We start from the raw sequence: 14724 nt of genomic DNA, 5'->3' as shown, positions 1-14724 counted from the left end.
ATTGTGAGCATCGATGTTTGTTTCAATGAAGTGAAATATAGTTTATTCTTAAAGTAAAAAGTGGAAGTTGAGTATAAAATATCTTGTGAACTGTATTTGATGTTGAAACTAATTCAAAGGAGCACCAGCTCAACTGAACTGACTTAGAAGCAGAATTATTTTACATTTATAAAAACCTAAACACATACACACAAAATGTTTACTAATAAAAGACATATACAGTACATCTCAACATGAATTTGTGGTATGCCACATGTACTCTAACATGTGATGTTTTTTATTAACGAAGTTCGGGAGGAGCACGTTCAGATAATTAACACGAGTGGAGAGCTCTCAGCAATCATCGCTAAGAGGTGTATATATATATATATATATTCAGCAGTCTCACCTCTGTTCATTGACAGATTAGCAGCATCCCTCCATCACCCCTTCTCCACACTTCTAGTCCTAACCATTTACATAAGGGGGGAGTACTCTGGGTTCGGGCCGAACTCCCCCCGGACAGCACGCCAAATACACATTAAACTTTACTCCCTCTAATTGTATGTAAGTGTGAACTCGTGAAGTAAAGTCAGCGACACCGGAAAACTGCAGCCTTACAAAGAGAAAAGGAGCAGTTCAGTCTGGAGGAGATCAGCGCTGGATCAGCCTTCCTGAGACTCACAAACTCAACTTCATCTGCAGCAGATCTTAGGAGTGAAGGATATGTTTGTGTTCTTTCATAACTGGCAAACACTTCTTGTACTGTTTTTATATGTGCTTATATCAATTTACAATGATAATTTCTGTTACTGAAGATTATCGTATGAGTCTTTTTAATAAAAGATTTTAAAATACTTTTTTGCAATATATCAGGGGTCGGCAACCTTTTTGTCATAAAGTGACATTTTTAAGTTTCCGAGTTCATCACTGTACCATAACACACACATAGCCTATATATATATATATATATACACACACACACACACTCATATAAATACACAAAAATTTACATTTTCATAATGGCTTACACATATAGTACAGAATTTTAAATATTTCTCTTGAAATTTGTTTTAGATTTAGATAGACAATTTAATAGTATTAATAACTCCTAACTAGAGATGCACCGATTACAATTTTCTAGGCCGATTCCGATTTTTCATTGAGTTTGACCTGCCAATTTACCAATTTACAGCACACACAAATATTTATTTTCTATATATTTTTTTATATATATATAAAATACCATATCCTTTTACCCAAACTGAATAATAAAAACAAGTTTAAATGGGTAAATTTTATATAGGCTAAATATTTTGAGTCTTCATGTTCTTTTCTGACATAACCTAATCCATTTCTTGTTAAAACACACTAGACATGCACATTCTGTGCATTTTGGGCACTTTTGTTTGAAATCATATTTATTTTGTCCATCAGAAGTGTGCTTTCACTTAATTGAGCATGAGCAGCGCAGGCAGACGCTCCTGCTCCCGGTGTGAATGCACTCATTGATTAACATGCACGCCGAAAAAAATATGTGTGAAATGGCCGTAATTCACAAGGTTTCCTAGGTTTCCGTGTGCACGTGTGATGCTGATGTTGCGCGATGTTAATCATGGGGAGCCCGAGTGCATTTGACCGGCATAAAATCGGCATATGTCAGACTGACCGATCACGTGAAAATCGGCCAATTCCGGTCACCAGCGGATCAATCGGTGCATCTCTACTCCTAACTTAATAAAATACGTTTTTTTACTATGAGGAATTATTACGTCAAAATGTAGATCTGTGTGCAGGTAGACAACTTTATCTGAATACATAAGCTGTGTCCCAATGTGAAGGCTGCATCCTTCGAAGGACGCACCATGTAGCCTTCTAGGATTTCCTAATTGCGCAACCAGGTGTTTCTGATCACCGCTCCTGGCGCCAAGCAACGGTGCGAGAGGACTGCTGCCATCCTGATAATAATTCATTTGATATACCCTAATTGAGTAAACAGCTATGGACAGGGCGTGCACAGACCTTTTGAGGGGCATGTGCTGAAACTGAAAAAGGGCACCCCCCCCTACCTTTTTTTATATCAAAATTATTTAGTAAGCCTACATAAAAGGAAGAAATGGTCACATCTTCATGACAAATTCAATAACACAAAATAATAATAGTCTCAAAAGCTTTAGATTTAGGCTATTCGATTAATAACAACCATAATAATAATATAGATAATGTAAAAAATTTCTAACCCTCCCAAATCAAAAATTTTAAGTGACCGATAACATCTAAATTTTTCAATTGGCCCAGGTGAAATTCTTGTTGCAATAGTCTGTTAACATTGGCTCAATGAGAAATAATACGTCAGACTAATTGAAAAATTTAGATGTTATCGGTCACTTGAAATTTTTGACTTGGGGATGTAATTTTTTTTTACAGTGTAGATAAACATGGTTTTACTACAGTAATGTTGTAGTAATAAAAAAAGAAAATTACAGAAGATCACTGTGAAATCTTTATATGTTATCATGCAGAATGTAATTCATGATTTAATTCATTCCAAGGCTTCATTTATTTGATCCAAAATACAGCAAAAACAGTAATATTGTGAAATATTTTTAGTGAATAAGAGACCTTCAAGAGACCAACATCCCTGGTCCTCCACAGTATCAAATTTTTGCCAGGTAGGCAGATACATGTTGGATATGCTATAGTAAAGGTATGGCTATAGTTTCTTATAATCTGGAATTGAGCTGGACATAATTACTTAAATTATATTTCAAAATAGTTTGTCAAAAATACTTGACTCATTGCTCTACCTTCCCCTCTTCTCAATGTCATATATAATCATGTTAACCAAATAATATTAGCTTATAAAACCAAACAGAATAGCTAAAAAAGAGTATAGCTATATATATATAATTTTTTCTCTGCAAAGTTCAAAAAAAAAAGTGCATAAAGTTCAATAAAAAAAGAAAGAATTTTTTTAGCTATTCTGTTTGGTTTTATAAGCTAATTTGTATTATTTGGTTAACATGTTTATGTATGAGTCAAGTATTTTTGACATTTCTATAAACGCAATTTAAAAAAGAGGGAGTACACAAGAGCAACAGAAGGTTGCTGTTGTAATAGGTTTAAAGAAGCCCTTAAAACCATGTTTTACTAAATGTTATAGCCTATGTGAGGACAAGCAGAGAGTATAGAATAATATAGATTAAAAAATTAGCTAGATAGCGAATACGTGCATATTAACAGCCTTGAAATAACCATAATTGAATATTATTACCATAACATGATTAGCCTAAATGTTAAATAATTAAGTGTATCAGCAATCATAAATCAAAGAAGAAATTTCTTAGAAAAAGAAACTAACTGAACTGAACTGTGTAAGTTCCAGTGCGAAACAGCACGGGGGCGCACCTGTTATGATTTTCCGATGGTAAAAATAAATTATATGTTGTTGTATTACTTATCAATATATAGTTTTTGACCAGCAAATGTGTGCAAATGTGCACTTTTTTTGTCCGTCATTAAAACGGCGTCGGCGCCTGCCGGCATCACATTACATTTTCATCAACAGGTTACAAACTAACTTATTTGTTGTAAGTTAGCTATATAGGCGGGGCGCTCAGTTTTTCCTGTTGTAAAATACATTTGGCCAAAATCGCATTTTATAAAAGATGAAATGCTACTGTATGCACAGGCTATTTAAGTGTAACGTTAGGCTATGTATTGGCTATGACTAGATGGCAAATGCTAGCCTAGCTCTCTCTCAGGCGACGTCCCACATGTCTCAGTCAGTGAGTCATCAAATAAATAAAATATGAGCCTTTATAGACATGGTGTTTAGTAGTATTTATTCAAACAACAATATATTTATTTACCCTTCGCAAAACTGCGTTCAGCTGCTGTCTACTGTGCGGCTGCTGTGGAACTTCAGTTGATTCAGTGAATATAGAGGGGGCGGAGTTATCAGCTTACTCACAGCTTGAGGATCGAATAAGATTTACACAAGCTCGGTTTAAGAACTTTAATTGGCTAAATATTTGTAAAACAGACAGACAGGCGTAAAGGGTGACCAATAGCATTGATTAAAAAAAAAAAAAAAAAAAAAAAGGGCACTTCGGAGTGTAAGGGCAAAAAGGGCATGTGCTCTGCACAGGTTGAGCCCTACCTGTGCACGTGCCTGGCTATGGAGCCAGAATTGGCTATTGTCATTTTTATGTTTGATATTTTACTGGAGGACATGGTGAGGATGTTTCAGCCCCGGCGCTGCCAGGTCATGTATTTTCGGTTTAGCCCTGTTTGAATATAAAACCCAATTGAATATAAAAAAGTCCAGTATAGGGCTTGGGCGTCGTGACGTCATACTTGGCGTGGCGGCCATGTTGATGGCCTCGCGAATGTAAACATACAGCAAGTCGAACGAGGAGAAGCAGAGTTGGGAGAAAAAAAATAAAGAAAAAAGATATTAAAGTCCCGAAAAGGATGTGGAATTTACGGGGATACGTTAAATAGGGAAGCCAGGGACCAGTAACGTTATGTGGACAAAATCGGCAAAAAAGTGTAGTTAGTAGCTGTCAACCCTCCCGTTTTTTCCGGGTTTCTCACGCATTTGAGCTCTTTTCCCGCTGTCTTCCCGTTTTAGTATTTTCCTATAAAATATCCCGAAAAATGACAATTTCAACATTCATCTTTCTGTTGCTATCCCTCTGCTGACAGCAAAAATTCGTACTACAAAACTGCAGCATTAACTAAGCGAGTTGTTAAGCTAGATCTAACGTGACTTTGCTTACAGATTGGCGTGAGATCGTGCTCTCACAACAACCACGCTGTTATATTAAAAAGGCCAATATCACGCTAAGGTTGCCTTCAAGTAAGCAAAACGATGCTTTGAAAACATCTGTTTCGCTGGAAGGGCAAGGGGGTAGCAACAGGACAATAGTAACGTTACAGAGACTGACAGGTCCGATGGAAGGGCTAACATTAATGTTATGAGAGAGTAAGGTATTAAAATACGGGATATTTTACAGGAAAATTTGTCCACATACTGGTCCCTGGTTTCCCTAACGTATCCCGGTAAATTCCACATCCTTTTCGGGATTTTAACATCTTTTTTCTTTCTTCCAACTCTGCTTCTCCTCGTTCGACTTGCTGTATGTTTACATTCGCGAGGCCATCAACATGGCCGCCACGCCAAGTATGACGTCACGACGCCCAAGCCCTATTTCTCGCGCTCGTCATCGGCAGCTGTCACAGTTGCCAGGCGACAAGAACAGTCCTCCGTAGACTAGACCGTCCGAGCGCTTCAGATGAGCCCTTTGTATGAGACGCAGCTGTAGTTAGAAACAATTTGTTAATATTGTGACAATAGACCTACATTTTGTTTCTTTAATTTTCGGAACTGCATATTTCGTTAAGTATTCACGTATAAATGTGAAGTAACCTACTGAAGTACTTTTTTCCCACACATATGATTACATCAAACTACACAAAGTATATAATGTAACAACCTTGAAAATATACAGAAGTAAAATTCAGTAGTAGCATAATATAAATACAAAACTATAATAAAAACCCTGACAAAGAGTTTTTTCCCCTGCAGAATACATACCTCTAGTTTTACTCTTGATACTTTAAGTACATTAGAGTATGCAAGATAATTTTGCTTAACTAAGGTTTTAGTAGTTTTTCCCCAATACAGTATTAGTAGTTATTAAAAGTAATTTTTTCAGAAATATACTCTCTAAAAAAAGAAAAGAAAAAAAAACCCTCAGTGACATGGGAGCAGTCGATTGAATCAGCCCTGCAAACCTGTTGGTAGACAACTTAGTGGACAGTGTAAATATGCACTCAAACACTCTGGAGACCATCCCAGATGATGTCCCACCAGCAGGAGGCCTTGCCAGGGGCCGGTCCAGCACCACCAGGGTCTCCCTGCTCAGCTCAATAAAAGTATACAAAATTTTTATGTATTGTAAATGTTTATGTTGATTTGTTTAACGTATGTTGTTCATAGTTGGAAAAAGTACTTTAATGTAGCCCATGGAACAAATGATTTTCATTTACCAATTGTATTTGGAAAAAAAAGTATAGAAGAATTTGTTTCATGTAGAAATTATTACTGTCATTACAAAAACAAACAATGACCAGAACAATGCATTCTCTTTTATTTACACATTTAAAGTTGCATAAAAACAATGTACAGATTTTTTCTTTCCTTTTAAAAAAATAAAAGTTAAAAAAGTTAAACAAGAATAATAGAAAAAATATATTCTTCAATCATTCTCTCAAGAAGAGAAAACAGCCTGTCCATCCTCTCCCTACTCTCCTCCTGTGCTCTCCTCGCCTCTGCCTTCGTGCGGGTGCTGCTGGTGCCCGTGCTGGTGCTGGCCCTGGCTCCTCCTCACCGTGGTCACACACTGCTGAACTCTGCCCTGGTGTGTCCTCAGGGATTGAGGCAATGATGACACGGGGGCAGGGCCGGCGCTAGCCATTTGGGTGCCCTAAGCACAAATGCTTGGCGGTGCCCCGCTAAATAAAATAAATGCAAATAAATAATTTTACATTAACAATGGCACCAAACATGAAAAGAAATAAATTATATAAAGGTTAAAATATAAATACCAAATACCACCACAATTACTAAAAACACAGATTTGGAACTGAACAATGTAAACACAGAAAGTTAAAAGTGCAAAGGTCTGATGAGGCACAATATAATAATTCTGTACATAATTTGACAACTCTGTGAATATGAAAATATACAAACACTGAGATTGTGTTTTTTTTTTCTTATTGCAGTTTCAAAGTTTTTAAAATAAAAGACTCAACATGCAGGGCTAAAAGCCCCGGATCTTTTGCACTACTAGCGACGCCCCTGGACATGCCCCCACCACTATTTTCTAAGGTCGATATTGTCCCCACCACTTTTGAAACATCTCGCGGCACGAATGTACCAATACAAACAAACAAAACATCTCCAGTTAACCAGCAGAGCATTCATTTCATTCGTTTTTTTAAATAAGAGGCGATCTAGCGCTGAAATGTGTTTTTTTTTTAAATCAACTGATCAAAGTGCTCGTTGCCGCTGCGATCAGTGGCGCGGATACTATGTTTGTTTCTGGCTCGCGCACAGCCTTCACTCAGACGCGCGCTTCAATCCGTTGTGGAGACTCTCTATTCGTTCCGGTGAAATTAGAAAACAAAAAGCACAAAAAAAGTGTCCCTGCCTGATATACAACCACTGAAAAACATAATCGGTTTTGATGAGAAAAAAAAAAAAAAAAACTATATGAGTGCGGATTAGAACTCAGAACCTCTGACACGCTTGGCAAAAATTCTACCCCTGGACCACTTAAATACACGCTTAATTTCGTCGGATCAACATATAATAGGCCTCATTGAACGACCACTTAAACCCAATCAATGTACTAGCCTATTTAAATCGATTGCTGGACATCGTAGTGTTATATCTGTTTTATGATTAAGCATTGTGTTCCCCCCCGCACCCGCAGTGTCCCACCCACTTTTTAAAACAAAGTTACGCCACTGCATACACGCAAGGGCTACAAAACTAACATTTTTATTTAAAACATTGTCTTACATGCAAGCGACGCGCGACTCGGCGCGAGCATCATCCCGCTGTCTCTTCTTTTTTCTTTTTCCCGCCCCCGACTCTTGGTGCTTTTCGACGCGATGTCTGAGGTCGGTGTCTGCCAAATTTTGACATTGATTGAGGCATAATCGAACAGACCACTGGGAGGTGGGGAGGGGGGGCACCAGAGGGAGACTGGCACAGGAGATTCACCTCTTTCTCGACTAATTTGGTCTAGGCCTATATTACTTTTGTATTGCTTTTGTATATTAACATGCTTTAGACATATTTTATTTGTTAAATACTAGTAGCCTATTGTGATGATTTTTCACGACGATTTTTTGGTGCCCCCACAAGCACTTGGTGCCCTACGCGCAGTGCGTGATGTGCGTGTGCGGAGCGCCGGCCCTGCACGGGGGGTTGGTGCAATGCCTCTGTCCCAACACCTCATCCATGAGGACAAACCAGGACCAAGTTTCAGCAGTGGGTTTCCCCACTCACACCCTCACCTGTCCCAGGACACTTGCAATCCTAAGGGCAGAGCAAATTAACCATGGCTTGTTAACAACAACAGCACAATACACTTCAGCAAAGACGTGTGTATTAACTTTCTTACTTTGTATTTTTTTTTCTTCTGAATTGCTCTAAAAAAGCTTAACACAGGGGTGCAATCTTAAGTGCATTGTTAACACTGCAAAATATGACACATCCAGACACGCATACAAAATACTTCAGAAATCATATTTCTATATACTCAAATTTGGTTAAAACCACATAGCTTTCATGACAGCACCACAAAAACACATAAAAGTGAAACCCTATCCCCTTATCTACTGCTTTTCTTATTGTTGTGGACTTTATAGGGTGAGTGATATTTCTTATAATACACAAGTGAGATAGACTAGTGCAAATATTAGGTCATTAAACTAATATTAGCACAAGTTTTGCCTCAAACTACCTGACAAATGAAGCCACGCAATGATGACGAAGGAGTTAAGATGAAGTTTATAATAAACTTTCTCTGGTTACGCTAGCTAGGCTATTTGAGTAAATGAAAACATAATACTTACATTTAAATGTGAATTTGCTGTCCACCACCGATCTCTAGTCTCAGCCGCCTTTAAAAATATATATAAAAAAATGCTGTCGTCTCCGGTGCGCAATGACTTATGGGGTAGAATAGGGTAGGATAGGCCGGTAAGTGTCCATTTATGTATCCTTTCTTTCACGGGGAAACGAAGGGCGTCGCTTTTGAATCAGGGTAGCCTTCGTCTAGAAACAGTGTAACTTGCATTAGACTAGTCTATGAGCAAATGTTAGACTTGTCTAACACTAAAATAGCTTTGTGAAACCGGCCCCTGGTGTTGAGGAGCAGATCATGACAGACATTCACAACAGAGACGAGATAAAGACATTAAAGTGCTCATATCATGCTTTCATTCCCCTGAAGTCCATTTCTAATGTTAGTAAAGGTTGTTGGACTCTCATTATCTCACTGAAATAATATCATCATCTTCTGCTGTTTCAGAATAAACTTCTCTTTATTTCCTCCGTCTAAATACTTGATTGTTATTGGCTGGAATGCGGACATTAAAACCTTTTTTAGACTTTTTTTAGAATTCATGTCTTTGTGAAAATTATTATTTAGTTTCATTTCATACTCCTGCTGTTTACTGTTTCTTTGTTTGTTAATAAAACATGAACACATTTGCATGTTAACACATCCTCATCACTCATTTGTTTATGTCCACATTTAGATGTTCAGGCTGGACAATATTTCCATCTCTGACGTGAAACAGGAGAAACAGAGTGTTATTGTTCTAGTCATATTTCATTAAATTTCCTTCAGTCTTATTCATTATTTTTTCAGAAGGCATCGCTGAGACAAGACCATAGTTAAAAGAAGTCTGGTTAAACTGTGTAATGTTAATTTTATGTAATTATCAGCAATTACTGAAGATTATTTAGATTATTTACTTAGATTATTTCTCATGTTATTTAGCTGTACACATTTTCGTTTCATATTTGAAATAAGCAGTGGTGGAACAACTCTCTCCAAACACCTCATCCATCAGGACGAACCACGGTCCAGTTACAATACTTAAAACCCAGCAGACACTGGACGTCAAAATTGTGTTGAAAATTTAAATTTGGTTGACGTCTAAACACAACATTTGTTTGATGTCAAGCTCTGATGTTGGGCAGAACAAACACCACTGAATAAAAAAATCTCTGAATAAGATCAGTGAATCAGACCTTCCAAGGATGCAGCCTTTAGGCTTGTTCGACTTCATGCAGCTTTGCGCAGACCGATCGGCGGCTGACTTGAAGAAGTGCATGCCAGTTAGAAATTTTGTCAGAAACAATAAGGTCGGCAACCTAAGGCACGCGTGCCAACACTGGAGGGTTAAATGCTGGCACACAAGCAAATGCGAGAGAAGTGTATAGCTGTGTCCCAATGTGAAGGCTGCATCCTCCGAAGGCCGTATTTGAAGGCCGATTGCCGATTTCTAAGGAGGGAACATCAGGGGGATTGTCGGAGATCTCCAAGGAAAAGGTTGCTATGCAAACTTAATCAGATCATTAACAGAAGTCTCTTATGTGACCCACGCCGTGTGAGCAGTAGCCTGGCGCACTAAAAATATAAGCGGGAGAATGTTATCATTGAAAAGTGGTCAGGCTAATGTCTTGTGTTTATTGCACAAGATTAATGGATAAGCTGATTTATAATTATTAGATTATTTTCAAATGTCACTCACCCTGCTGTGCATGCACATAGCTGTTCCTCAATCTGTGTGTTTCCCATTTGAATGGTCAGCGTACGAGGCGGCTGCTGCCTGCGTTGGGACCTTTAGGCTTTAGCTTCAATTTTGATGAAATTATTCTCTCAATGATTGCATATTATGTCGTGGATATATCCCTTGAATGCATACTGCAGTCCCTTTTGTCTTGCTCTCTCAGATATTTCACCTGTTCGCCAAAAATGACTAATTATCTCCTTAGGAATGTCTGACACCGGTGCATACATACTGTAAGAGACGTGCCAGGCGCTAAAGCTTGTCAGGCGTAGCAACAGTAACTAAGGAGGGCGGGGCTTAGCGAAGGGTCAATTAACAGAGGTTTAGATGTTGATGTTTTATTGAAAATAACAAGTTTGGTTTGAATTAAGTAATATATAAAATACGTTTGGTTTCATTGTTTGCTTTAGTTGCGCAGTTTGACTTGATTTGTTAATGTTAGTTTTACTCTGGCTGCTGTTTCTGATAAAAATATAATCACAGTGGTCTGATTCACTGATCTTATTCAGAGATTTTTTTATTCAGTGGTGTTTGTTCTGCCCAACATCAGAGCTTGACAATTTTGACGTCCAGTGTCTGCTGGGTTTTAAGTATTGTAACTGGACCGTGGTTCGTCCTGATGGATGAGGTGTTTGGAGAGAGTTGTTCCACCACTGCTTATTTCAAATATGAAACGAAAATGTGTACAGCTAAATAACATGAGAAATAATCTAAGTAAATAATCTAAATAATCTTCAGTAATTGCTGAATAAGTCACGGCTGAAGGGCGTTGTTAGACACGACGCGAATATGAAACATTGGCCGAGGTTCTCGGTTAAAGCTAGCGGGTATTAATGTCTGGCTATAATTGTTGTAGAAATTGTGTTACTAAGACCTTTGTTCACCCAAATAGTTGAATTTCCAAAACAGCCTAATACATGAATGAACCTCATCGTCGATCATGGTCTAGTCTGAGTCTAACATCATAACTAACATGGTCAGGCTGGTTGTTTCCATGTTCTAATGCTGCGGCAGCTTCCCGCAAAAGCTCACTAACAGATTTCGCCATATCTCGTCGTCTCGATTACAATATTATTTAAATAATTTTGTTTCACACATTCAACTCATGCACACGGGACGTCGACGACTTCGCTTTACAGAAGGCGTGCCTCTAGCGCCGTTACTAGAATAAGCCACACCCACTCATTAACATAGAATTTGCATGCAGGTTGTCTTTGAAAATGAAAACGAAAATGAAAACTGTGAAATAAAAGAGGAATTAAAATGAAAACGAAAATTTACATTTGTATTTGAATTGTGTCACTATTATTGCGTGAGCATTACTAAAGAGCATTGTAAAAACTGCATTTGTACTTTCTTTTTCACGTTTGGCTTTTCATTTTAATAGTGGCAGTCTTGCCTCGAGACTGTAGTGAAAATGAAATGTGAAATCACCAATTGCATTTTATTTTTCAATTTGACAGGGATAATGCTGTGAAAATGAAATCATTTAATTTCATTCTCAATTTTGTCACATATTTTGCGTACTGTTTTCTGTAATGAAATCATTAATCTGGTTTTAATTTTCATTTTAATCATTTAATTTATTTATTTAAATTTGGCAGAAAATGCCCTCCATAGGCAACCAGCCGTAACAATCAGTTACAAACTGCCAAAAGAAAAGGGAAAATGGCTCATAATTTAAACATTTACATTTCTTCTTGTTACTTCATTCTCCGCTAAATTTCCCAAGTAAAATGTCCTTGTAACTGTTATACTCCTCCAACAAACATATTTTCCGCTGGGGTAAACTGCACTGAGCGGTTGAATGCACTTACTCGATCCGCCATGTTTTTTGTTTTGAAAAGTGTCTTATTTTACCCAGAATGCATTGCAGTGTAGTCCTACTTAATATAGTCAGAGTCTTAAGTGCTTTGTGCAACGGTCTGATTTAGATGTCTATCTGAAGTCTGACTATCTACTATATCTAAGCCATAGTCAAAGTCTATCTTTGTGAAACTCTCTCAACACACAAACCCTGTCAACACACAAACCCTCTCAACACACAAACTCTCTCAACACACAAACCCTCTCACCACACAAACTCTCTCAACACACAAACTCTCTCAACACACAAACTCTCTCAACACACAAACCCTCTCAACACACAAACTCTCTCAACACACAAACTCTCTCAACACACAAACCCTCTCAACACACAAACCCTGTCAACACACAAACCCTGTCAACACACAAACCCTGTCAACACACAAACCCTCTCAACACACAAACCCTCTCAACACACAAACTCTCTCAACACACAAACTCTCTCAACACACAAACCCTCTCAACACACAAACCCTGTCAACACACAAACCCTGTCAACACACAAACCCTGTCAACACACAAACCCTCTCAACACACAAACCCTCTCAACACACAAACCCTCTCAACACACAAACCCTCTCAACACACAAACTCTCTCAACACACAAACCCTCTCAACACACAAACTCTCTCAACACACAAACTCTCTCAACACACAAACCCTGTCAACACACAAACTCTCTCAACACACAAACCCTGTCAACACACAAACCCTGTCAACACACAAACTCTCTCAACACACAAACCCTCTCAACACACAAACTCTCTCAACACACAAACCCTCTCAACACACAAACCCTGTCAACACACAAACCCTGTCAACACACAAACCCTGTCAACACACAAACCCTCTCAACACACAAACCCTCTCAACACACAATCTCTCTCAACACACAAACTCTCAACACACAAACCCTGTCAACACACAAACCCTCTCAACACACAAACTCTCTCAACACACAAACTCTCTCAACACACAAACCCTCTCAACACACAAACTCTCTCAACACACAAACTCTCTCAACACACAAACCCTCTCAACACACAAACCCTCTCAACACACAAACCCTCTCAACACACAAACCCTCTCAACACACAAACTCTCTCAACACACAAACCCTCTCAACACACAAACCCTCTCAACACACAAACCCTGTCAACACACAAACTCTCTCAACACACAAACCCTGTCAACACACAAACCCTGTCAACACACAAACCCTGTCAACACACAAACCCTGTCAACACACAAACTCTCTCAACACACAAACCCTCTCAACACACAAACTCTCTCAACACACAAACCCTCTCAACACACAAACCCTCTCAACACACAAACCCTCTCAACACACAAACTCTCTCAACACACAAACTCTCTCAACACACAAACCCTCTCAACACACAAACTCTCTCAACACACAAACCCTGTCAACACACAAACCCTCTCAACACACAAACTCTCTCAACACACAAACCCTCTCAACACACAAACTCTCTCAACACACAAACTCTGTCAACACACAAACCCTGTCAACACACAAACCCTCTCAACACACAAACTCTCTCAACACACAAACCCTCTCAACACACAAACTCTCTCAACACACAAACTCTCTCAACACACAAACTCTCTCAACACACAAACTCTCTCAACACACAAACCCTGTCAACACACAAACCCTCTCAACACACAAACTCTCTCAACACACAAACCCTCTCAACACACAAACCCTCTCAACACACAAACTCTCTCAACACACAAACCCTGTCAACACACAAACCCTCTCAACACACAAACTCTCTCAACACACAAACCCTCTCAACACACAAACCCTCTCAACACACAAACTCTCTCAACACACAAACCCTGTCAACACACAAACCCTCTCAACACACAAACCCTCTCAACACACAAACCCTCTCAACACACAAACTCTCTCAACACACAAACCCTCTCAACACACAAACTCTGTCAACACACAAACTCTCTCAACACACAAATTCTCTCAACACACAAACTCTCTCAACACACAAACCCTCTCAACACACAAACCCTCTCAACACACAAACTCTCTCAACACACAAACCCTCTCAACACACAAACCCTCTCAACACACAAACTCTCTCAACACACAAACTCTCTCAACACACAAACCCTCTCAACACACAAACTCTGTCAACACACAAACTCTCTCAACACACAAATTCTCTCAACACACAAACCCTCTCAACACACAAACTCTGTCAACACACAAACTCTCTCAACACACAAACTCTCTCAATAGTCAAACTCACTCCTTCATCTCACACACGTTTCTTTCTCTTTGACTGGAGTCTCAAACGGGTTTTTAAAGGCTCTCAGTAACCAGTATCACCAGTCTTCACTAATGAACTATTAAACTATTGACCGTCCACACTGTGTATCGCAACTGTTCGGATCTGATTTGCGAGTCTCGTGGTTTCAGTGTCAATGATGGTGTGTTGGTGGGCATACACC

Source organism: Abramis brama (assembly GCF_963993115.1).
Source record: "Abramis brama genome assembly, chromosome: 3".
Taxonomy (NCBI): domain Eukaryota; kingdom Metazoa; phylum Chordata; class Actinopteri; order Cypriniformes; family Leuciscidae; genus Abramis; species Abramis brama.
This window is presented reverse-complemented; position numbering follows the sequence as displayed.